Source organism: Bos indicus x Bos taurus, chromosome 8, assembly GCF_003369695.1.
Source record: "Bos indicus x Bos taurus breed Angus x Brahman F1 hybrid chromosome 8, Bos_hybrid_MaternalHap_v2.0, whole genome shotgun sequence".
NCBI classification, from domain to species: domain Eukaryota; kingdom Metazoa; phylum Chordata; class Mammalia; order Artiodactyla; family Bovidae; genus Bos; species Bos indicus x Bos taurus.
This window is the reverse complement of record NC_040083.1, coordinates 49,437,653-49,464,671: the sequence shown is the minus strand read 5'-3', so window position 1 is coordinate 49,464,671 and position 27,019 is coordinate 49,437,653.

The window sequence follows — 27,019 nt, the reverse complement described above, 5'->3', positions numbered from 1 at the left end:
GAGTGAATTCTGGGAGTTGGTGATGGACAGGGAGGCCTGGCGTGCTGTGATTCATGGGGTCACAAAGAGTCGGACACGACTGAGCGACTGAACTGAACTGAACTGATGCTTCTAATATTTGTTTCTTTATTATGGAATGGTACATAGTGATCATTTAATTTAGCACTGGTGTAGATGGTCTAATTACAAGTCAAGATATCTGAGCAGTTAGTAGCCTGACTTTTCTAAAGCCTTAGCTCACAAATTATTCTCCAAGTGACCATAATCATTAATGATAAATGCTCACTTATTTTATCATAGTTCTTCAATAGCTGAAGACAATCAGTACTTACTTGATGTATTGTGAGAAATAAATGAGAAAAAGAATATTAAAACAGTAATGACAATTTCTAGAAGGTAGTGAACAGTAGCAAAAATTACATGTCTATAAAACACTCCTTTGGAAATACGTTCTAAGAAAAGTTCTCTATTTTAAGAAAAGAAATCTTGTGTTCCACTGGAATAAATTATCAGACATCAATTTGGAATCTGAGTAATGTTAATGCTTTGTATAATTATATGTATTTATTATATTGAATATCAGCATTTTTATTTATATTTTAAATTTTTCATTGATAATTACTCATAATAGAAGCTAAAGTAATATTACTATTTGTTCTAACATTTAGTCTAGTATATAAAGTACAATTATATTAAATATTTTTCGTTTATAAGGTTACAAAATGTGAATCATTCTACTTCATTCACTTATAGTTGCAATTTTTTTAAAAAAAGTAATTGAGTCTTGTCTTTAAGTGCTATTCCCTTTTAAAGTTACTTTTCTGAAGTTATAAATAGTCTTTGAATAAACAGGTCATTTTTAATTTTATTAAAATGCGTTCCAGGATTGCATTAGTTGTCTTTTTATTTAAATGAATAGAATATGTGAAAATGGAATTAAGGTGTTTTGTCAAGAAATTATGTGTGGTTTGTTTGAAACCATCAACATTGCCAGAGTCCAAACCGATTTATTATAAAAGCTGTTTACATAAAATGAAGAATCAGAAATATAAAAGGAAAAGGCTTTGAGGGCTTGATGGACAATTTGATGACAACACATTAAATAAGCTAATAAAATCATACTGTTAAGTCTTTTGGAGAGCCATTAGAGCAAGAAAACATTGAAAGTTTCCTAAAACTATCTGATCTTGGTATTTAAAGAATTGAACAAATGCCTTTATGTTGCTACTTGTTAATTGACTGAAACCAATGGGTGGGTCCTAGATCCTAATAGTAAAGTGCTGAGAATCTGGAGAAATCTAGAAAAAGAATAAACAGCTTCAGGAAAATTGGGACTAATTCTATTAAATAGAAATATGTTAAATATGAGAATAAACATCTACTCCATTTACCCCGCACCTCCTAGTGTAAGAGAAGAAATCAAACCATTTCTTTTATTTTCACTGTACTTTTTTTTTTTGAAAAGTTAATACAACCCTAAAGATATTCTTATTGTTTGATACATTGTAGATTGCAATGAAAGCTCAATGTGAGTATCTAAATTGCAGTTTTTCAAAATCATTACCACATGTGGAGTAGCGGTTGTAATATTTCTATTTCCTATGCCATTAGTCTAGAAACAGTAAAGTTCCTGCTGACATTCTTGTAAGAGATGTGGACAAACTGGAGAAAAGATCAAGATCCCCTTTGGTAAAACAAGATAAACGTCCCCACACTGTGTAGCAGATGAGCAGTACTATTTTGTATAGCTTGATAAAGAAAGGATCATAGAAGAAGTACAAAGAGGTTTTGATCTCCAGACTCAAATCCTCAATATTGCTGTGTGTAATGTGTTCTTCACATTTTAAATACAATGCCTTTGTATGAATCAGGAACAAAACTTCAAGTTTGAAAGATAAATCAAATTGTATGAAATAACAATACAAGTTAGGTGAGTATTCCTTAGATCAAAAAGAAAGTGACTTGTATTTTAAGCTAATGTTTGATTGGAGCACAGTGAAAAAAAATTTAATCTACTTTTTAAAAAAAACAAATCTATACAATTTGCAACATTAAGAAAGAATGTGCCAATAAGTTTAGTCATAAATCTCTTTAACCTTAGAAATACTTGTTATCCAGTCTAAGTACCACATATGATACCACTGCCATATATATATATTAATATATGCGTGTGCATGCTCAGTTGTGTCTGATTCTTTGTGACTCCATGGACTGTAGCTTCCCAGGCTTCTCTGTCCATGGAACTTTCCAGGCAAGAGTACTGGAGTAGGATACCATTTTCTCCTCCAGGAATTTTATATATATATATATATATATATTCTTTGTATATATATATATATATATATTTATATATAAAGAATTCTATGATTGGAGAGAAAGTTCAGACTTCTAATGGTATTCCAGAAAGATGATGATGCAAATACATTTAAGCTCCAATTTATCAGTTCTTATGTGAATGTATGCATATTATAAAGTTGCTGTTGTTCCATGTCATCTAAATGGTCTTATGTAATGGATACCCAATGCATCCATATTTCCATTCTATTCTTTGAATCTAGCTTAAAAATTACTATGGGAGGGAGTAGTCTCTATGACTTTAGTAATTTAATGCTGTGAGTCTTATTGCCTTCTCTTTTTTTTGGTTATATATATGAAATTTTATATATTAGCCTTTGAAAATTCAGAGAAATATGAAAATAAAATAAAAATTTTCAGTAATCATTGATAACCACCTAGAGATAATCATTTTTTAATACTTTGGTGAATCTCCCTCAATATTTTTTCTCAAGTCTTATACTACTATAAGATTGAGAAGATACTGTACCTGTAACTTTTCATCTTGTTTTTTGGTGTCTTTATTTTCACTTGCTGTTTCATTTCAGTGTTTTAACCATGCTTACAAAATATTTCCTATGGCTGCAAAATTATGCTTATGTCATTGTAATGTTATCTATTTTTGACAAGTTATTGCCAATATATTTTTTAAGATAAGTAATAGTTTGGCAAATATCTTTATTCATAAGTCCCCTAATGTTTTCTTAAAGGGTGGCAGTAGACATAAAATCTGTGAATTGAAAAGAATGGAGTTTTATTGCAGATGAAACAACAATGTTATCCAACAGAGATAACATGCTGGGTAAACCTTCCTAGCAAGCCCTCTCCATTGCGAATCCTTTGTCAATATTTTTCTTATTGTGTTCTGGACCACCTTTCTTTTTTCTTAACTTTCTGGAGATGAGATACCTAAAACGCATTTCTGTGTTCTAAAAGACCAACATACAATATACATGTAGCCTTTCTTTGACCATTAGAATATAAGGGATCTAGGTAACATTTCCAAACCAGCTAAATGTTGTGATATTTTGACTCAAATGATGAGGCCTCTGAGATCTGGTTGCTTCTTGAGTAGAAATCAATTAGCAATGCAGCTTTTGGGGGTATCTTGCTCTCGAGTCTCCTATGTGGGCAAGGATTTTTTTCCCCAGTGAATTTTCCAAGTTGGATAATCAAAATGAAGTTTTAACCATGTATCAAACCTCCTTAGGGCTCATTATGCTTTTCCAATCTCGGGGATGTGTGCAGTATTTCCCAACTTAGCAGTGTCTGTGATTTAATTAGCATGCTGTTTACTGCCTCATTCCCATCATTAATGAGCCTGTTTAAAAGAACTGGACCTACCACTAGCCGTTGTAGCAGTCCTCTAGACACCTCCTCCCTCCCAGAAAAACTGCCATTTATTATGAGCCCTTTTATGTGATACTTCAACCAATTTTTACTTGATGTAAAAGTGTTCATATTCAAGCTAATTTAAACTAATTCTTTGAGTAAAATTTTATAAGATATGCTATCCTTTTGCTTTGCTGGAATCAAGACATACCACATCTATTGCTGCTTTCATCTATTAATCTCATAACTTGATCCACAAGGAAAAAAAAAGCAATTAAATTTGCCTGCATGATTTTTTCCTTTGTAAAATCATACTGCTTGCTTTTCATAATTCATTTATCCTCTAGATGTCTTCCAATATTTATCTTAGGATTTGTCTCCTTATTTTACTAAGAGTTGAGATGACTGCTGCCCTCCTTTTAAGAAAACAGAGCCTTGTTTGCTCATAGATTTTCTCTTTTATAGTCTCAAGTTACCTGTGAACATAAACAAAGCTGCACTCATCATTAGGAAGCAAGTTCACTGAACAAATTATTTCTCCCTATTCTGTCTTGAAAATGTGACACCAAATATATATATGTATATACATGTACAAACACACATTTATGTATTTATGTATGTATCCAGGTATGTATATTTGTATCAGTATTCTGGACTATGTAGTGGAAAAACAAAATGATTGATTTCTGAAATGACCCTGTCTTTCATGTGGATAAGATCTTCATTGCATGCTAATTGCTTCAACTCCCTACCTTGCCTTTATTTTATTTATTTATTTATTTAGCTTTTGTTAAAGATGATTTTGGAAAGCAGGTCAATATCTTAGTCATTTCAAAGTCTTTGTGGATTTCATTATTTTCTCCTCATTAATTAGAATGTGTATATATATATGTTTTTATATATAAAATCCTTATTTATTTCTTTGAAAACCCCTTTGGATATTATTAACATATCATTTTCTTTTTTATATTTTTTGAGGTATTCATTTCACTAAAAAGCTTACCTCATTATTTGAATTTTTTTAAATTTGAGTTCTATTGATCTTTCCTTCAGCTGCTATAGTTTTTCTTCATGTCTACATTCTACCCCTGAAATAACATTATTTATGTTCATTGCTGGTATACTTAATTTTGGAAACATTATATCTCTCCTTGAATCCATTAATTCATTTCTGTTTTCCCTTAGCAGGAATTAACACATCTGAAGTCTCTAAAAGTTTTCGAAGTGAATCAGATACAGTTCCCCTTTGTGTGATCATTCGCACCTAACTAACTCTTTGTGGCCCCATGGACTGTAGCCTTCCAGACTCCTTTGGCCTTGGAATTTTCTAGGCAAGAATACTCGAGTAGGGTGCCATTTCCTACTCCAGGGGTTCTTCCTGACGCAGGAATTTTTAACCTGCATCTTTACGTCTCCTGCACTAGCAAGTGGATTCTTTGGCTAACACCATCTGGGAAGCCCTACAGTTCCTCTTTACACAGCCCCCATTACTAGACAGAGTCAAGATTGGATAATTTCAAATCTAAGAGTGGGGGTATTTTTTTTTTAAGTAAATAAGTTAAGAAGTTATTGCAAGATTCCTGGCAAAACTGAATGCAAGCTAAATTTTGTAAAGCAGAATTGTAATAGAAAGGAGGGAGTAGATATTAAAGGCATATAATAATAGTCATTGGCACCTGAGAATATTCAGGAGCTGGGTTTCCTTCTTGCTGTCCTATTTGTTTCTATGATAGTAGATTAAATCAGTTCTTTTCAAAATCATTGTGCACATTACTTACCTGGAGATCCTGTTAAAAATCTAATTCTTTAAGTCAGGCCAAGCCCTTTTGTGATACCAGTGCTGATAATACTGGTTCTCAGGTCACATATTGAGTAGCATGTGACTAAATGACTGTCTGAGATCTCTGAGGAAGATCACCCAATTACTCTAAGGAGAGAACACTTTCTAAATCATTGACAGTTAAAACATATCTATTTTGTGTTCCATATCTTGAGAATCTAACATAATGAAATACAGATATGAGTGACAATATTTTAAAGTGCCATCCTTAATAAATAACATAGTTACAACCAAAGTACAACATTTCTACCAGAAAGAATATCTTTCCTTATAGAAGCCTTACGCACTGAGATAATTTTCAAATTAATCCAAAGACACTGCCACCAAAAACAGAATCTATCCTGTGGGATATCCAACTAAATACGCTCAAAGAAGAAATTTAAATCCCTCATGAAATAACAATAGGAGCCTAGTTGCTGCTGCTGCTAAGTCGCTTCAGTCGTGTCTGACTCTGTGCGACCCCATAGATGGCAGCCTACCAGGCAGCTGTCCCTGGGATTCTCCAGGCAAGAACACTGGAGTGGGTTGCCATTTCCTTCTCCAATGCATGAAAGTGAAAAGTGAAAGTGAAGTCGCTCAGTCGTGTCTGACTCTTCGCGACCCCATGGACTGCAGCCTACCAGGCTTCTCCGCCCATGGGATTTTCCAGGCAAGAGTACTGGAGTGGGGTGCCATGGTTGTGCTTTTGGATGTGAGAAATTTGATGCAGAGAACTTTTAAACCTAAAGATATAATTAACATATAAAAAGCTGAAAATTTAATGTTTACAACTCTATGAGTTTCGGAATAAGTGTGCTCATGAAGCCATCCCCAGCACCAAAGCCATAGATATATATTTATAATGTTTCAAAGTTTCCTATAATTTTATTATTATTATTATTATTATTTTGTGTGTTTTCATGTAAGAACACAACATAAAATCTACTCTCTTAGCAAATTTAAACATACAAAGTATATTGTTCACTATAGGCACCCCAGACCCTGAAAACTACTTTCTTTCTATATAACATGTTTTTTCAGATTCTACGTGCAAGTAAGATCATATAGTACTTGTCTTTTTCTGTTTGACTTATTTCAATTATTGCCCTTGTTCTAAGGTCCATGTATGTTGTCACAAGAAAAGAAAGTGAAGTTGTTCAGTTGTGTCAAACTCCTTGCAACCCCGTTCATGGGATTTTCCAGGCAAGGGTACTGGAATGGGTTGCCATTTCCTTCTCCAGGATATCTTCCTGACCCACGAATTGAACCCAGGTCTCCTGCATTGCAAGCAGACGCTTTACCGTCTGAGCCACCAGGGAAGCTATATGTTGTCACAAATATCAGAATTTTCTTCTCTTTTTTTGTGGCTGAATCATATTCCTTTGTGTACAAATTTTCTTTATCGTTCACCTGTTGATGGTCACTTAGATTGTTTCTGTGTCTTGGCTATTGTGAATAATGCTACAGTGAGAGCGCATATGTCTCTTAAAGATAACCACTTCATTTCTTTTGGATATATACTCAGAATGAATTGCTGGATCATATGGTAGTTCTATTTTTAATTTTTTGGAGAACTTCCATACTGTTTTCCATGGTGGCTGCACTGGTTTATATTTCTACCAACAATGTAAAAGTTTTCTCTTTTCTCCACGTCTTCACTGCCATTTGTTATTAATATTAATATCTTTTATATTTGATAAAAGTCATTCTGACTATGTGCGGTGAAATCTCATTGTGGTTTTCATTTGCATTTTCTGATGATTAATGATGTTGAACACACTTTTGGTCATTTGTATGTCTTCTTTGGAGATATACACTAATCCCTTATCAGATATGATTTGCAAACATTTTTTTCTCTTTCCTTAAGTCGTCTCTGTATTTTGTTGATTGTATGTTTTGCTATTCAGAAGACTTTTAGTTTGATATAGTCCTGCTTGTGTGTTTTTCTTTTTTTTTTTAGTTTGTTGCCTCTGCTTTGGGTATAATATCCAAAAACATTGCTAAAAACCAATGTCAAACTTTTTCCATATATTTTCTTCTATGAGTTTTATGGTTTCAGATCTTTTGTTTAGTTTAAGTCTTTAATCCATTATGAGTTGATTTTTATACATGGCATTAGATAAAGGTCAAACTTTATTTTTTCGAATATGGAGATCCCATTTTCCCACCACCATTTATTGAGAGGGTATCCTTTCCTGATTGTGTATTCTTGGTACTTGTGTTAAAAATTATATGTATACATTACAAATTACTTATAAAGTATATTATATATGCATAGGTTTATTTCTGTGTTCTCTATTGTGTTCCATTGGTATATTCCAGAGAATGTTTAAGAGCCTCTTTTTTACTTGTGCTCCATATGTATATAAAACACACACATATGTGTGTGTGTGTGTGTATATATATATATATATATATATAAACATTATATATATAAAAAACAGGGGCACATAGTCAATATATGTATATTAAATGTTTGATGAGCTTTGTGTATTTCTGCATTGCTGTCTTTTATCTATTTCAGAAAAAAAAAAATGAGCCATTATTTCTTCAAATAGTTCTTCTGCACATTTCCTCTCTAGTCTCTTTCTGGTACTTCCTTATATATTTGATCATTTGATATATTACATGACACAGAGTCCTCCTTTAATTTTTTTCATTATTTTTTCTATGCTTCAAATTGCGTAACTTTTGTTATCCTTTCTTGAACTCACAATCTTGAACTCACACAGTTATTCTGCTGTGACTTGTCTGTGACTAGGCAATTCTAATGAATTCTTCATTTCACAAAATGTATTTTTTAACTCTAGAATTTTCATAACCTTCTTTTATAAGAATTTTATTTACCTACTTAAATTATTGCAACATTTACATCTTTATCAACTGACCATTTAACATGTTTTTATTGATTATTGTAAAATCTTTTATTCTGTTAATTCCAATTTTTAGGTCTTCTGTGGTCTCCTGTTGACTATTGTATTCTTTTGAATATGTGCCCTATTTTCTTGCTTCTTCACATGCCTGATATTTTTTCTTACTTTATGTGAGACGTCATGAATTATACATTGCAGACTTTTGTTATCTTCTTTTTCTCTAAGTGTGTTGAATTGTGAATCTGGCAGATGGTGAAATTATTGGCAGATCACTGTGATCTTGTTCAGACTTTTCTTTAGGCTTTCTAAAGGCACACCTACTACAATAGTCCTTTTAGTACTGTAGTACAATTTCATACTCCTAAGTAGTGGACACTCTCCACTCTGAACTGAAGTTTTTGGATGTTCACGCAATTTCTGTATGGTTGAATTGAAATGCCGTATCTCCCCACAAAAATGTTACTTCTGAAATCTTTGTTCTAGTCTCAGTCCCCTTCCCTAATAACTGATCTCTGTTAAACCTCTTTAAGTTTTTCCCTGCACATATGTTGCTGCAGGGTTGGGAGAACTCAGTGTAGCAGTGCATGCATGGGACTTTTTGAAGGGAAAAAAGGCAAAAAAAAGGAAAAGGCAAAAAGATAGGACACTGAAAGATCACTCCCCAGGTCGGAAGTCATCCAAGATGCTATTGGAGATCAGTGGAGAAATAACTCCAGAAAGAATAAAGAGTTGGAGCCAAAGCAAAAACAGCACCCAGTTGTGGATGTGACTGGTGAGAGAAGTAAAGTCTGATGCTGTAAAGAGCAATACTGCATAGGAACCTGTAATGTTAGGTCCATGAATCAAGGCAAGTTGGAAGTGGTCAAACAGGAGATGGCAAGAGTGAACATCAACATTTTAGGAATCAGTGAACTAGAGATACCAAAGGAATATTTTGTGCAAAGATGGGCACAAAAAAAGACAGAAATGGTGTGGACCTAACAGAAGCAGAAGATATTAAGAAGAGGTGGCAAGAATACACAGAAGAACTATACAAAAAAATATCTTCATGACCCAGATGATCACGATGGTGTGATCACTCACCTAGAGCCAGACATCCTGTAATGTGAAGTCAAATGGGCCTTAGGAAGCATCACTATGAACAAAGCTAGTGGAGGTGATGGAATTCCAGTTGAGCTATTTCAAATCCTAAAAGATGATGCTGTGAAAGTGCTGCACTCAATATGCCAGAAAATTTGGAAAACTCAGCAGTGGCCACAGGACTGGAAAAGGTCAGTTTTCATTCCAATACAAAAGAAAGTCAATGCCAAAGAATTTTCAAATTACTGCAAAATTGCACTCATCTCACTCTGTAGCAAAATAATGCTCAAAATTCTCCAAGCCAGGCTTCAACAGTACATGAAGCATGAACATCCAGATGTTCAAGCCAGATTTAAAGAAAGCAGAGAAATCAGAGATCAAATTTTCAACATCCTTTTGGATCATTGAAAAAGCAAGAGAGTTCCAGAAAGACATCTACTTCTGCTTTACTGACTATGTCAAAGCCTTTGACTCTGTGGATCACAACAAACTGTGGAAAATTCTCCAAGAGATGAGAATACCTGGCCACCTGACCTGCCTCCCGAGAAATCTGTGTGCAGGTCCAGACGCAAGAGTTAGAACTGGACATGGAACAACAGACTGGTTCCAAATAGGAAAAGGAGTACATCAAGGCTGTATATTGTCACCCGGCTTATTTAAATTATATGCAGAGTACATCATGAGAAATGCTGGGCTGGATGAAGCACAAGCTGAAATCAAGATTGCTGGGAGAAATATCAATAACCTCAGATATGCACATGACACTACACTTATGGCAGAAAGTGAAGAACTAAAGAGCCTCTTGATGAAAATGAAAGAGGAGAATGAAAAAGTTGGCTTAAAACTCAACATTCAGAAAACTAAGATCATGGCATTTGATCCCATCACTTCATGGCAAATAGATGGGGAAACAGTGAGAGACTTTATTTTTTGGGGCTCCAAAATCACTGCAGATGGTGACTGTAGCCATGAAATTACAAGATGCTTGTTCCTTGGGAAAAAAATTGTGACCAAGCTAGACAGCATATTAAAAAGCAGAGACATTACTTTGCCAATATGGTCCATCTTGTTAAAGCTATGGTTTTTCCAGTAGGCATGTATGGATGTGAAAGTTGGACAATAAAGAAAGTTGAGTGCTGAAGAATTGATGCTTTTAAACTTCTATTTGGAGAAGACTCTCGAGAGTCCCTTGGACTGCAAGGAGATCCAACCAGTCCATCCTAAAAGAAATCAATCCTGAATATTCATTGGAAGGACTCATGCTGACGCTGAAATGCCAATTGTTTGGCCACCTGATGCAAAGAGCTGAATCATTGAAAAAAACCCTGATGGTGGGAAAACTTGAAGGCAGGAGAAAGGAATGACAGAGGAGAAGATTGTTGGATGGCTTCACAGACATGAGTTTGAGTAAACTCCGGGAGTTGGTAATGGACAGGGAGGTGTGGCGTGCTGCAGTCCATTGGGTTGCAGAGAGTTGGACATGACTGAGCAACTGACTGAACAAAACTGATCCAATTTAGGACTGAGTCATATTCCTAGGAATTCTCTATCTAGATTTCTAGGGCTCCTTCTTTTGAGAGTCTTCATCTCTAGAATCCTATCCTACAGAATCAAGCCACCTCACTGGTTTTGAAAATAAATTTATGGTTCCTTGGCCCAACATATCTGCTTGGCTACAAAAGATTGGGGAAAAAAATGTGTGTACTTCCTATTACTGACCTTAGTGGAAATACTTCTATTTTTAGCCAATTAAATAGGATACTGGCTTTAGATGTGAAGTTTCTGATAGTTTACAGTGAACAATGTTGGATTCGTGATCTCCAAAGAAGATTTAGCTTCGGGACCAGGGACCAGGCTTGGTCACTCAAGAGCTTTTGTGTAGCAGAGTTTTATTAAAGTGAGAAACGGACAGAGAAAGCTTCTGACATAGAAGAGGGGCGGAGAGTGCGTGCCTCACTAGTGTTAGCAAAGGAGTTATATACTTTTAAGTTAATTGTTACATTAAATCAAAAGAATGTCTCAAGTTTGTGAAAACTTTACAAGACCCACTCCCACAATTTACATTTTAGGATAACAGGAATAGAATTTAACTAAATTCTTTCTAAATTAGAATTTAGAAAGACCCTACCAGACCCACTCCCATAATAAACATTCTAAAATATCAGGATTTTTTTTTTTCTGGGCCAACAGGTAAATCTTTATTGAAAGAAAACTTTATTTTAAGAAATGGGAAGCACAATGGGAATGATAATTATGTCCCTCAAGCATCAATGCTTCAGAAAAAAGAACATAGAAGATTGTTTTCCATAGTTTTAGCACAGCCAATTTAATACTCAAAAAGAAGTCATCTTCTCCTTCTAACCCTGTGAGAGTGCTCAGAGAGCTTGGCAAAACTAATACAATATTGTAAAGTTTAAAAATAAAATAAAAAAATAAAAATAAAATATCAGGATTAGTCAGAAGGTTTTTAGGAAGGAGAAATGTCCTCAAGCAGGATACATTGTTGTTATATAATCCCTGAAAGTGAAAGTCACTCAAGGGTGTCTGACTCTTTGCAACCCCATGGACTATACAGTCCATGGAATTCTCCAAGCCAGAATACTGGAGTGGGTAGCCTTTCCCTTCTCCAGATCTTCTCAACCCAGGGATGGAACCCAGGTCTCCCGCATTGCAGGTGGATTCTTTACCAGCTGAGCCGCAAGGGAAGCCCAAGAATCCTGGAATAGGTAGCCTATCCCTTCTCCAGTGGATCTTCCTGACCAAGGAATCTAACCGGGGGCTCCTGCATTGCAAGCAGATTCTTTACCAACTGAGCTATGACTACAGAGTTTAAACTAAGTTGTGTAATCATCAGTTCCAGGCTTAAAGAAAAAAAGAAAAACATTTTATGTGACTAAGACTAAAGAATGTAGAGAAAAAAAAAGTTTGCCCTTTCCTCTTCTTTGAGAAGCCCAGACCCCTTTCTCCTCAGAGACCCCTGGACTTCTTACCCACCTGCCTAGGAATTGACTCTCTCAGTCTCTATATTTTACAAGGTTTATATTAATTCTTATAAACTTTTAAAATAATGATTAAATATTATTTTTAATTGCTTTACAACATCCCTGAGATAATTATATGATTTCTCCCCTCAGATCTGCAAATATGGTTAATTAATTTGATAATTTTCCTAATGATTTTCCTGAGAATTAAACCATTCTTGCATTCACTAAAATATATTTTTCTTTGTCATGAGGTACTGTTTCCATAGCTACATTTTCTAGTATTTTCTTTAAGATTTTTGCATCAATATTTCTCAGTGAGTTTAGTTTTTTTGAGTGTGTATGTGCACTGCATTTATGAGTGGAAGAGAGCAGTATTATTCATGCTTTATAAAAATTATTTGGATGTTTTCCTTTCCATGCTCGAATTCTTTTATATTATTGTGATGCTTTCTTCTTTGAAAATTTGGCAAAAATACATGTAAAGTCATGTGGGTTTATTATTTTGTGGATTAATTGGTTTTTGGCTATTAATCAATTTAAGATTTCTATTTTAAATAGGACATATTTTGATTAGTTATATCATCTGGGGCATTTTTCAATGATTTTTTAATAAAATATATGTTTAAAATTATTAAAATTCTTGCTTCCCTGATAGCTCAGTTGGTAAACAATCCTCCAGCAATGCAGTAACCCCGGTTTGATTCCTGGGTCCGGAAGATCCCCTGGAGAAAGGTTAGGCTACCCACTCCAGTATTCTTAGCTTTGAAATTAATTCGTCTGTTTCAATTCTTATTTCATCTTTGGCATTTGACTTATTTATATTTTTTATAAAAAGTATAAAGTTTTTGCTTTTCCACATGTCTATCTGCAACCCCACAGAGTGTAACAGGCCAGACTCCTCTGTCCTCCACTATCCCTGGAGTTGCTAAAACTCATGTCCATTGAGTCAGTGAAACTCGGTAGCATCATTGTCACCCACTTCTCCTTTTGCCTTCAGTCTTCCCTAGCATCAGAGTTTTTTTGAACAAGCTGGCTCTTTGCAACAGGTGGCCAAAGTATTGGAGCTTCAGATTCAGCATAAGTACTTCCAGTGAAATCTCCTTGTGGTCCAGGGGACTCTCAAGAGTCTTCTCCAGTACCACAATTCAAAAGCATCAATTCTTCAGCACTCATTCTTCTTCATGGTCCAATTCACATCCATACATGACTACTGGAAAAACCATAGCTTTAACTAAAATGACCTTTGTTGGCAAAGTGATGTCTTAGCTTTTTAATATGTTATCTAGGTTTGTCATGGCTTTCCTTACAAAGAGTAAGTATATTTCTAATTTCAAGGCTGCAGTCACCATCCACAGTGATTTTAGAGGCCAAGAAAGTAAAATCTGTCCCTGTTTCCACTTTTTCCCTTTCTGTTTGCCATGAAGTGATGGGACTGAATGCCATGATCTTAGTTTTTTGAATATTGAGTTTCAGGTCAGATTTTTCATTCATCTTTCACCCTCATTGAGAGACACTTTAGTTCCTCTTCACTTCAAAGATTTTTAAAGGTCATCTCAAAATCTATCTACCACAAATATTTTATTTAGAAATATTTTCCTGCTGGCTGCTCTTCTCACCGAAAGAGGCAATTATAGAGGCAATTATACATGAGTGCAGTGAATACTTCTGATTCCCATTATTTGTGACTAAATACCACTCCTTAGTAAAGGAAAATAGAGGTTGTTATAGAAATTGCTTGTTCCAATATGAAGCAGGGGAAGTACAAATAACCCCACACCTTTTTTTTCTTTTTTACAAAAAATAAATAAATAAGATTAATTAGGACACATCAAATGAACAAAGAAACCAAGTTGAAAAGTTCCCATTGGCAAAATTTGGAACAAAAGTAATAATGGTCTTAATAGATTTTACAATATTGAATATTCAAAAATCTTTGAGTTTGCAGTAATACTATACAGTCAGAAGGAGAAGAGGAAAAAGGAAACACTCTTCTTAGATACCAGAGGAGGAGAAAGTGAAACTTTAAAACTCTTAGAAGAAAATATAGAATCTTAGAGTCATAAAGGAAAATGCTAATCATAACTGAAAAATACACTAAATTTGATTAATTGAATTATATTAAAACAAAGAACTTTTATTAATAAAAAAATATGTTCAAGAAAGTAATACTAGAGTACAGATGGGGAGAAGATATTTGAAACACTTTCAGCTGAAAAAGGATAACTATTGCAAATATATAAAGAACTTATAGAAACCAAAGGAGTTAAAAAAAAAACAAACTATTAAATAAAATAGAAGAGGATCATGCCTACTAGGACTTTTCCTTACTGGAATTCACTTTGTTTTTGGAGTAATAGAGAAATGCTTACAAAGTATGAGTTAAATGTTATCTCAGAGGAAGCTCTTTAGTTTTGAAATTTCTTAATTCTTATATTCTATTTGTTATGTAGAATTTATATTACTAACATCAACTTTCCAGTCAGCTGCATTTAATAAATCTGAAAATTACCAATAATTTACAGTAAGCACCCTTATCAGACCCTTGTATTCTAATAAAACATTCCCACATAAAAACTCTCATGAGTAGATGCCAAAGATAATTTACAAATGATGTCTAGTGGAAATCAACCACACTTCAGGTATCCAGAGAAGGAGATACTATATTATATTACAAACCCATTTTTAGCTCTTTCCTTCCAATATAGAACAGATATTATATTATATTATAGATATAATATAATATAATAGATATCTATAATATAATATATAGATATTATATTATAGCTCTTTCCTTCCATTATAGAACAAATATTATATTATATTACAAACCCACTGTTAGCTCTTTCCTTCCAATATAGAACAGAAGTCCTTTTAATAAAATAAGTTTCTCTGACATCTTCTATAGCAAGGAGGAAAAATAAAATAAACCTGAAGAGCAATAATGGTCTCCATTTCCTTACATTTTCAATTCCTTCCCATTTCTTGGCACACTTGGAAGCTCCATCAAGCCTTATTAATAAGGTAAAGCATTGAAAATATGCATAAATGAACATATGAATCTTTCCAGGTAATAAAACAGTGTTACCTCACTCCAAAGTATTGTAAAAAGCTTCTTCTGTTCTTCAATATGGTGAGTCAAAACCAAATTTTCATGTAGGGATACAGTAAGTCAAGGGGATTGCAATACTTCTGTTTTAGAGTAGCTGAAAATTTCCTTTAGAAAGATTTTTTTTATGTTTGATCTTAAAATAAATCTAACAATATTTTATATATAAGTTTTCATTTTGCCTACTCACTTTCCAGTCATCTGTCTTTACTTTTGTATACAAAGTTATTAAATAGGTTAAATAGTACTCAGTTTGTAAAAATGTGGTCTAAAATATGAATCTTATAATTAATTAATATTAATTCAAAATAAGTTAAACTTTTGCATTACAACCATCCTCTATAGAATTAGATCTGTTCTCTTAAATTTTTCCAGATAAAATTAGCCATGTTAACTGCCATTCTGTACCTAGAAAGAAAGTGTTTTTCCTTGTAAGATATGAGTTTAAGAATTTGGGGATTGATCATGGAAAATGAGCTGTCTGTGAGTTAGTAGTGGCTTGTACAAGCTTTATTTGAGTATCACTGATAGATTGAATGCAGAGGAAGTATCTCAGAGCAGAAGAGCCTCTGAGGCTATCGCCTTGGGTCCATGGCATCCAGAAGGGTAGAAGAACAGGGAAACTCCTTTGGGAAAGGGAGATTGGCAAGGGGAGTTACTTGTCTAGGTGGGGTCACTCAGCTACACTGTGGGGAATTTCTGTGTTAGAGAACTTTAATGGGCTGTTGTGTCTTGTTTTGCTTATTTGTTTGGTTTGGTTTATTTGTTTTTAATAGACCCATGATTTATCTGTGACTATCCACTCCAGTGTTCTTGCCTGGAGAATCCCAGGGACAGAGGAGCCTGGTAGGAGGCCGTCTATGGGTTGCACAGAGTCGGACATGACTGAAGCGACTTAGCATGCATGCATCAGATATGAAGTTCAGCTTCCTAGAGTATGTATGCAGTGGGTTACAAATGTCTCTAAATCTGCTTTCTGAGCCTATATTTAAAACAATTAAATGTGTAAGAATTTGAGTTTGGATCCAGCAGGATTTTGAGCTCATGGATCTCAGGCTGCTTTGAAGAAATAAGCAACATAGGGCAAATATAGATGCCATTTTTGACGGCCTTATGTAACAGTCTTCCAACATCAAGATGTGAAGAGAGTAAGATTTTTCCATTAACATAATATATTATGCTATAATCCATTAACATGGAAAAAGTACCCATCCACCTTTGTAATAGCAGCAGCTCTTACCAGGCCTATTCCTACTGTGGGCAGGACTTGGAGAAAGTATAGAAATGGAAGCTTCTAGCCTTCGTTCTGTTACCATCTCTTTTGACGTCTGCATGTGCAGGGGCTGTGGAGATTTCAAAAATGCACATCCAAGCTTTCTCACAGTAATAACCCCTCCCAAAAAGCTATGACTTGGTCACCCATCATACTGTTCATAGGATTCGAAAGGCAAGAATACTGAAGTTGGTTGCCATTTCCTTCTCCAGTGGGTCACATTTTGTCAGAACTCTCCACTGTGACCCATCCATCCTGGGTGACCCTACATGGCATAGCTCACAGTTTCATTGAGTTAGACAAGGCTGTGGTCCATGTGATCAATTTTATTAGTTTTCTGTTATTGTGGTTTTCATTCTGTCTGCCCTCTGATGGAGAAGGATAAGAGGCTCATGGAAGCTTCCTGATGGGAGAGACTGACTGTGGGGAAAACTGAGTCTTGTTCTGATAGGTGGGGCCATTCTCAGTAAATCTTTAATCCAATTTTCTGTTGATGGGTGGGACTGTGTTCCCTCTCTGTTGTTTGACCTGAGACAAAACTACGGTGGAGGTAATGAAGATAATGGCGATCTCCTTCAAAAGGTCCCATCATGCACTGCTGCACTCAGTGCCCCCGATCCTGCAGCAGGTCACCCCTGAGACTCCTCCACTGGAGACTCCTGGACACTCACAGGCAAGTCTGTGTCAGTCTCTTGTGGGGTCACTGCTCCTTTCTCCTGGATCTTATGGACAAAAGGTTTCATTTGTGCCCTCCAGAGCCGGTTTCCCCAGTCCTGTGCAGGTTCTGGAGCTCTGTGTTAGGGTTAATGGTGACTTCCTCCAAGAGGACTTATGCCACATCCAGGTCTGTTACACCCAGAGCCCCTGCACCTGTGGCAGGCCACTGCTGATATGTACCTCCTCAGGAGACATTCAAACACTCAAAGGCAGGTCTGGCACTGTCTCTGCAGGGTCTCCTGGTATGCACAAGGTTCTGTTTGACCCTCTGAACATCTCTGGGGGGTATGGGGTTTGATTCTAAACACGATTTTGCCTCTCCTACCATCTTGCTGGAAGTGGTCAAACAGGAGCTGGCAAGAAAGAGTATCAACATTTCAGGAATAAGTGAACTAAAATGGACAGGAATGGGCAAATTTAACTCCAATGACAATTATATATATATATTCTTACTGTGGGTAAGAATCCCTTAGAAGAAATAGAGTAGCCATTATAGTCAACAAAAGAGTCCAAAATGCAGTTCTAGGGTGCAATTTCAAAAATGACAAAATGATCTCTGTTCATTTATAAGAAAGATCATTCAATATCACAGTAATCCAAGTCTGTGCCCCAAACAGTAATGCTGAAGAAGCTGAAGTTGAACTGTTCTATGAAGACCTACAAGACCTTCTAGAACTAAAACCCAAAAAAGATGTCCTTTTCATTATAGGGGACTAGAATGCAAAAGTAGGAAGTCAAGAAACACCTGGAGTAACAGGCAAATATGGCTTGAAGAACAAATTGAAGCAGGGCAAAGGCTGATAGAATTTTGCCAAGAGAATGCACTGGTCATAGCAAACACCCTCTTCCAACAATACAAGAGAAGACTTTACACATGGGCATCACCAGATGGTCAATACTGAAATCAGATTGATTATATTCTTTGCAGCCAAAGATGGAGAAGCTCTATACAGTCAGCAAAAACAAGACTGGGAGATGACTGTGGCTCAGATCATGAACCCCTTATTGCCAAATTCAGACTGAAATTCAAGGAAGTAGGAAAAACCACTAGACCACTCAGGTATGACCTAAATCAAAGCCTTTACGATTATACAGTGGAAGTGAGAAATAGTTTCAAGGGATTAGATCTGATAAACAGAGTGCCTGAAGAACTACGGATGGAGGTTCATGACATTGTACAGGAGGTAGTGATCAAGACCATCCCCAAGAAAAAGAAATGCAAAAAGGCAAAATGGTTGTCTGAGGAGGCCTTACAAATAGCTGAGAAAAGAAGAGAAGCTAAAGGCAAAGGAAAAAAGGAAAGATACACCCACTTGAATGCAGAATTTCAAAGAATAGCAAGGAAAGATAAGAAAGCCTTTCTCAGTGATCAGTGCAAAGAAATAGAGGAAAACACTAGAATGGGAAAGACTAGCTGCTGCTGCTGCTGCTGCTAAGTCGCTTCAGTCATGTCTGATTCTGTGCGACCCCATAGACGGCATCCCACCAGGCTCTCTTGTCCCTGGAATTCTCCAGGCAAGAACACTGGAGTAGGTTGTCATTAGCTTCTCCAATGTATGAAAGTGAAAAGTGAAAGTGAAGTTGTTCAGTCGTGTCCGACTCTTAGCAACCCCATGGACTGCAGCCTTCCAGGCTCCTCCATCCATGGGATTTTCCAGGCACGAGTACTGGAGTGGGGTGCAATTGCCTTCTCCAGGGAAAGACTAGAGATCTCTTCAAAAAAATTAGAGATACCAAGGGAACATTTCATGCAAAGATGGGCACAATAAAGGACAGAAATGTTATCAGCCTATCAGAAGCAGTAGATATTAAGAAGAGGTGGCAAGAATACACAGAAAGAAAGAAAGTGAAGTCACTCAGTTGTGTCTGACTCTTTGCAATCCCATGGACTGTAGCCTATCAGGCTCCTTCATCCATGGGATTTTCAAGGCAAGAGTACTGGAGTGGGTTGCCATTTCCTTCTCCAGAGGATCTTCCAGACCCAGGGTTCAAACCCGGGTCTCCTGCATTGTAAGCAGATACTTTTACCCTCTGAGAACTATACAAAAAAGATCTTCATGACCCAGATAACCACGATGGTGTGAATACTCACCTAGAGCCAGACATCCCGGAATAAGAAGTCAAGTGGGCCTTAGGAAACATCACTATGAACAAAGATAGTGGAGGTGATGGAATTCAAGTAGAGCTATTTGAAATCCTAAAAAATGATGCTGTGAAAGCGCTGCACTCAATATGTCAGCAAATCTGGAAAACTCTGCAGTGGCCACAGAACTGGAAAAGGTCAGTTTTCATTCCAATTTCTAAGCAAGGCAATGACAAAGAATGTTCAAACTACCACTCAATTGCACTTGTCTCACATGCTAGCAAAGTGATGCTCAAAAGTCTTCAAGCCAAGCTTCAACAGTATGTGAACCGTGATCTTCCAGATGTTCAAGTTGCATTTAGAAAAGGCAAAGGAACCAGAGATCAAATTGCCAATATCTGCTGGATCATTGAAAAAGCAAGAGAGTTCCAGAAAAACATCTACTTTTTCTTTATTGATTACACCAAAGCCTTTGACTATGTGGATCACAACAAACTGTGGATAATTCTGAAAGAGATGGGAATACCAGACCACCTGACCTGCCTCCTGAGAAATCTGTATGCAGGTCAAGAAGCAACAGTTAGAACTGGACATAGAACAACAGACTGGTTCCAAATCAGGAAAGGAGTATGTCAAGGTTGTATATTGTCACCCTGCTTATTTAACTTATATGCAAAATACATCATGCAAAATGCTGGGCTGGATGAAGCACAAGTTGGAATCAAGATTGCTGAGAGATCTATCAATAACCTCAGATACACAGATGACACCATCCTTATGGCAGAAAGCAAAGAAGAACTAAAGAGCCTTTTGATGAAAGAGAAAGAGGAGAGTGAAAAAGCTGGCCTAAAAATCAACATTCTGAAAACTAAGATCATGGAATCCTGTCCCAGCACTTCATGGCAAATAGATGGAGAAATGAAACAGTGGCTGACTTTATCTTTTTGGGCTCCAAAATCACTGCAGAATGTGGCTGCAGCCATGAAATTAAAAGGTGCTTACTCCTTGAAAGAAAAGCTATGAGAAACCTAGACAGCATATTAAAAAGCAAAGACATACTTTGCCAACAAAGGTCCACCTGTCAAGGCTATGTTTTTTCCAATAGTTATGTATGGATGTGACAGTTGGACTATAATAAAGCTGAGTGCCGAGGAATTGATGCTTTTGAACTGTGGTGCTGGAGAAGACTCTTGGAAGTCCCTTGGACTGGAAACCAGTCAATCCTAAATGAAATCAGTCCTGAATATTCACTGGAAGGATGGATGCTGAAGCTGAAACTCCAATACTTTGGCCCCCTGATTCAAAGAAGTGACTCATTTGAAAAGACCCTGATGCTGGGATAGATTGAAGGTGGGAGGAAAAGGGAACGACAGAGGATGAGATGGTTGGATGGCATCACCAACTCAATGGACTTGAATTTGAGCAAGCTCTAAGAATTGGTGATGCACAGGGAAGCCTGGCATGCTATAGTCTACAGGATCGCAAAGAGTCAGACATGACTGAGCAACAGAAATCAATTGAACTGGCTACTCCTCAGGCTTAAAGAAAACACGTTGCTACCCTGTCAGCCCTAAGAAGGGCCAACTTGATTATAGGAGCCTGAAAGGGGGCTCAGAGTTGTTTGGACAAGGGACTAAAGTTTGTGGGTACCCAGATGATGGTCTGGAAGGGGAGGCACATTTCATTGGCCCCACTAATTCCTTGCCCCTTGGTGTACTAGCAGGCTTCCCTAGTGGATCAGATGGTAAAGCGTCTGTCTGCAATGCAGGAGACCTGGGTTCGATCCCTGGGTTGGGAAGATCCACTGGAGAAGGAAATGGCAGCCCACTCCAGTATTCTTGCCTGGAAAATCCCATGGACTGTGGAGCCTGGTAGGTTACCGTCCATGGGGTCACAAAGAGTCGAACATGACTGAGTGACTTCACTTTCACTTTGGTGTACTAACAAAGGGGCCCCGCTTCCGCTGTCTAGGGATATTACTTTCTTTCTGTGTACTTGCCACACAGAGACCTCAAAGAATAACTATTGAATGGACAAGTATGTTAGTGATCAAGGGAATAAATACATGAACAAGAAGCATAAAGTTGGTTAAAAGCAGGGATCCTGGTTCCATAAAACATCATAAAAATCCAGTTTAATAATTAATGGACATGGGGCACAGCAGGAAAATGCAGGTATGTGGTTGTCTTTCCCCTGCAACAGTTGTGCTGGCCATTCTCTGGTGATGAAAGTCACATTAGATAAATCAATGATCCTTCATCCCATTGTAAATCACACGTTCCAGAGTGCTATATTAAGAAATTGATCCTTCCATCCTGAAATGTCTCTCTAATAGATATAGATCATCATTTCTTTATCTATGTCATAGTCTTCCAGCATTATGTATATGTTTACAGGTTATTGCTATTCAATAACTCTGTCTTCAGCACACAGGTCTAAAGGATTAAAGGTCTTGATAGATGAAGACTAAAGATCAATGTTAACACAATTGATTTTTCACTTTGCAAAACTTGTCTGGAAAAGAATGAAACATTTTCCTGGGAAAGTGATTTGACGTTTTTGCCTTGAGAAAATGCTTCTGCTAAAATCACTGTTTGTAGTCTGATGGTACTTTGGGAAAAAAGGCACCAAGACAACCATTTATTAGAAATTTAAAATATGAATTTTGTGTCTGAAAGGGCATGGGGGCATTAATTTTTCCTTATCAGTATTTAAATTAAAGTTTTAAAATTTCTGTAGAAATGGTATTTTGCGGGTATTAGGTTGGAAACTTTTTTGGCTCTCTGAGGAAATTTATACTCTATAAGATTATATAATTTGTTCAAGATTACTCAACCAAACAGGACTCAAAGATCTTTACACTTTTGACTGTGTCAAGGGAGGGAATTTTGTATATGCTATAGTGTCACATATGTTTTGTTTTGTTTCTCCTTTTCTTAAGCCATATTGTCAGGGCTGCCATTACTTGGAGCTCCAGCTAGTTACCATAGGAACCTGAAAATGCCCCAGACTTTGTTTCCCACATTTTACTACAATAAATGACATTCACATTTTACTACAATGAATGACATTGGTCCAGGCAACTATGGTTCTGAGACAGGCCAGGAGATGAGCCAAACATCACTTTGAATGATGATGAGCCAAACATCACTTTGAAATTTCCATTCCATCATTTTGCCAATTATATGTTGATCACGTGTCCCACATTCATTGACTCCCATTTCTTGATGTTTTTCTTTTCTTCTGTTATTATGCCAGTTTTTTATGCTTTCATTGTAATAATGACAGTAATCACCCTTAACTTGCATCCGACTTGAAACATGCAAGGCACTTTAATACATATGGCATTTGATCAATGCATATACAGCAGCCACTTTATACACATTTGCAAAGGAAGAAAGTAAAGTTCAGAAAGGTTAAGTGAATTGTCCAAACTTATCCAAGTAGGAGGTGGCAGAATCAGGACTGATCCCATTTTTCCTGATTCCCATTCTACACTCCTGCTTTTTTGTGTACCCAAGGCTTCAATGAGGCTCTGCAGAGCTCCTTAATCCAACTAAAACTATGGAAGTGACTGAAATACCCTGAAGTATCTGATCCATCTCATACTCCTGGTGGGATTAAAAGCAAAACAAACAACATTAACAAAATCAGATATCTTTTTGTGTGCATGCTAAGTTGCTTCAGTCTCGTCTGACTCCTTGCGACCCTAAGGACTGTAGCCCGCCAGACTCGTGTCCATAGGATTCTTCAGGCAAGAATATGGGAGCCGGTTGCCATTTCCTTCACCAGGGGATCTTCCCAACCCAGGGATCGAATCCATGTCTCTCATATCTCCTGCATTGGCAGGCAGGTTCTTTACCACTAACGCCAGCTTTATATAATAGCTGTAAAAGTAAGTGAAGTGTTAGTTGCTCAGTCATGCCCAACTCTTTGTGACCCCATGGACTACAGCCCACCAGGCTCCTGTGTCCATGAGATTTTCCAGGCAAGGATACTGTAGTTGGTTGCCATTTCCTTCTCCAGGGGATCTTCCCGACCCAGGGTTGGAACCCAGGTCTCCTGCACTGGAGGCAGATTCTTTACTGACTGAGCTACAAGGGAAGCCCAAGGGAATAGCTGGATAGAAGGCTCAAATTTCTGCAAGCAAATTTAAAGAGTACTCTTGGACAAGGCCATTCTATGCTCTCAATGGCCACTGAATGAGCACACCTGGTAACTCTGGTGGGCAGAAATTTTCTGAGAAAAAAATTATTTTTAAAAAATTTTAAAGAATTTCTCTTTGAAAGTATTTTAATGATTTGAGAAAATATTTAGTGTAGATTTTACAGTATAGCCCAAAAGTAATCTCAGTTCAGTCAGTTCAGTCCCTCAGTCATGCCCAACTCTTTGTGACCCCATGGGCTTCAGAATGACATGCTTCCCAGTCCATCACCAACTCCTGGAGCCTACACAAACTCATGGCCATTGTGTTGGTGATGCCATCCAACCATCTCATCCTTTGTCATCTCCTTCTCCTCGTGCCTTCAATCTTTCCCAGCATCAGTGTCTTTTCCAATGAGTCAGTTCTTCCCATCAGGTGGCCAAAGTATTGGAGTTTCAGCTTCAGCATCAGTCCTTCCAATGAATATTCAGGACTGATTTCCTTTAGGATGGACTGGTTGAATCTCCTTGCAGTCCAAGGGACTCTCAAGAGTCTTCTCCAACACCACAGTTCAAAAGCATTAATACTTCAGCACTCCGCTTTCTTTATAGTCCAACTGTCACGTCCATACATGACTACTTGAAAAACCATAGCTTTGACTAGATGGCAAAGTAACGCTGTCTTTGACTTTGTTGGCAAAGTAATGTCTCTGCTTTTTAATATACTGTCTAGGTTGGTCATAGCTTTTCTTCCAAGGAGAAAGCATCTTTTAATTTCATAGCTGCAGTCACCATCTGCAGTAATTTTGGAGCCCCCCAAAATAAAGTCTTCTACCATTTCCATTGTTTCCCCATCTGTTTGTCATGAAGTGATTGGACCAGATGCTATGATCTTAGTTTTCTGAATGTTGAGTTTTAAGCCAACTTTTTCATTCTCCTCTTTCACTGTCATCAAGATGCTCTTTAGTTCCTCTTCCCTTTCGGACACAAGGGTGGTGTCATCTGAGTATCTGAGGTTATTGACATTTCTTCAATATGTCGATCTTGATTCCAGCTTGTGCTTCATCCAGCCCAGCATTTTTCATGATGTACTGTGCATATAAGTTAAATAAGCAGGGTGACAATATACAGCCTTGATGTACTCCTTTCCCAATTTGGAACCAGTCTGTTGTTCTAATTCCAGTTCTAACTGTTGCTTCTTGACCTGCATACAGATTTCTCAGGAGGAAGGTAGGGTGGTCTGGTATTCCCACCTCCTTAAGAATTATTCAGTTTGTTGTGATCCATGCAGTCAAAGGGTTTGGCATTTTCAATAAAGCAAAAGTAGATGTTTTACTGGAACTCTGTTGCTTTTTTGATCATCCAGCGGATGTTGGCAATTTAATCTCTGGTTCATCTGCCTTTTCTAAATCCAGCTTGAACATCTGGAAGTTTATGATTCACATACTGTTAAAGAGTGGCTTGAAGAATTTTGAGCATTACTTTGTTCATGTATGAGAAGAGTGCTATGTGCAGTAGTTTGAACATTCTTTGTCATTGCCTTTCTTTGAAATTGGAATGAAAACCTACATTTTCCAGTCCTATGGCCATGCTGAGTTTTCCAGATTTGCTGGCATATTGAGTGCAGCACCTTCACAGCATCATCTTTTAGAGTTTGAAATAGCTCAACTGGAATTCCATTACCTCCACTAGCTTTATTCATAGTGATGCTTCCTAAGGCCCACTTGACTTTGCATTCCAGAATGTCTGGGTCTAGGTGAGTGATCACAGCATCATGATTATCTGGGTCGTGAAGATCTTTTTCATACAGTTCTTTTGTGTATTCTTGTCACCTCGTCTTAATATCTTCTCCTTCTGTTAGGTCCATACCATTTCTGTCCTTTATTGTGCCCATCTTTGTATGAAATTTTCCCTTGGTATCTCTAATTTTCTTGAAGAGATCTCTAGTCTTTAACATTCTATTGTTTTCTTTTATTTCTTTACATTTATCGCTGAGGAAGCCTTTCTTATCTCTCCTTGCTATTCTTTGGAACTCTGCATTCAAATGGGTGTATCTTTCCTTTTCTCCTTTGCTTTTAGCTTCTCTTCTTTTCTCAACTCTTTGTAAGGTCTCCTCAGACAACCATTTTGCCTTTTTGCATTTCTTTTTGGGGGGATGGTCTTGATCACTGTTTCCTGTTCAATATCATGAATGTCCATCCATAGTTCTTCAGGCACTCTGTCTATCATATCTAATCTCAGCATATTTCATTTCTAAAATATGATGGAAGCTAATTCCTGAGGGTCCTCTCAGTTTTGAAGTAGTTTATAAAGTTGAATTTCAGAAATTCAAAGTCAGAAATTCACCATTCCCTTCCTTAACCAATAGCCAACCACAGCAACATCCCATGAAGGCAATAAAACCAACTGTATGAGCAAAGCTATTTTCCAGGTATTTTACAAATTAAAAAAAAATTAGAGACACATTACTTTGAATTAACCATTGCCTTCTCCAATGTTCCTCAGTGATCCTCTTTATAACCCCAGATTTTCAAAAATTCTGGTAAAACAAAAATGAAGTTAACACCACAATCAAATCATAGAATTCAACTTTGCTACTATGAGCATATTTATACTTAACTTGAAATCATATTATACTATATCTTGGCTTCCCTTGATGCTCCAACAGTACAGAGCCTGCCTGCAATGCAGGAGACCTATGTTCAATCCCTGGGTCGGGAAGATCCCCTGGAGAAGGGAATGGCAACCCATTCCAGTATTCATGACTGGGGAATTTCATGGACAGGGGAGCCTGGGGGGCTTCTTGGGTTGCAAAGAGTTGGACATGACTGAGCAACTGACACACACACATACTAGTACATATTTTATTCTATGCTGTAAACTTAATTCATCTCATCTAGCCCCTTTGTGTCTTTCCAAACATGTGAGTTTTAGTAAACATTTAAGCTATCTGGTAAGGGAGTTAACTGCACCAGCTAGATTCAACTGTTGGCAGCAATCAAAAGACTAACCTACTCTTTCTCACCCTCCTCCCCCCAAAATGGTACTTGATCAAGATATGTGCATGTTGAGTATCTCACTGTTTATTAATGTGTTTTGCAATCTGGAATATGTACACAAATATAAATTATCATTGTTATCATTACCTGTGTTTTCCTAGGTCCAAATTTGGAATTTAAAATCAGTTCCCATTACTAATATAGGCATATGTCAGAGATATTTTAGATTTAATTCCAGACTACTACAATAAAGTGAATATTGCAATAAAGTGAATT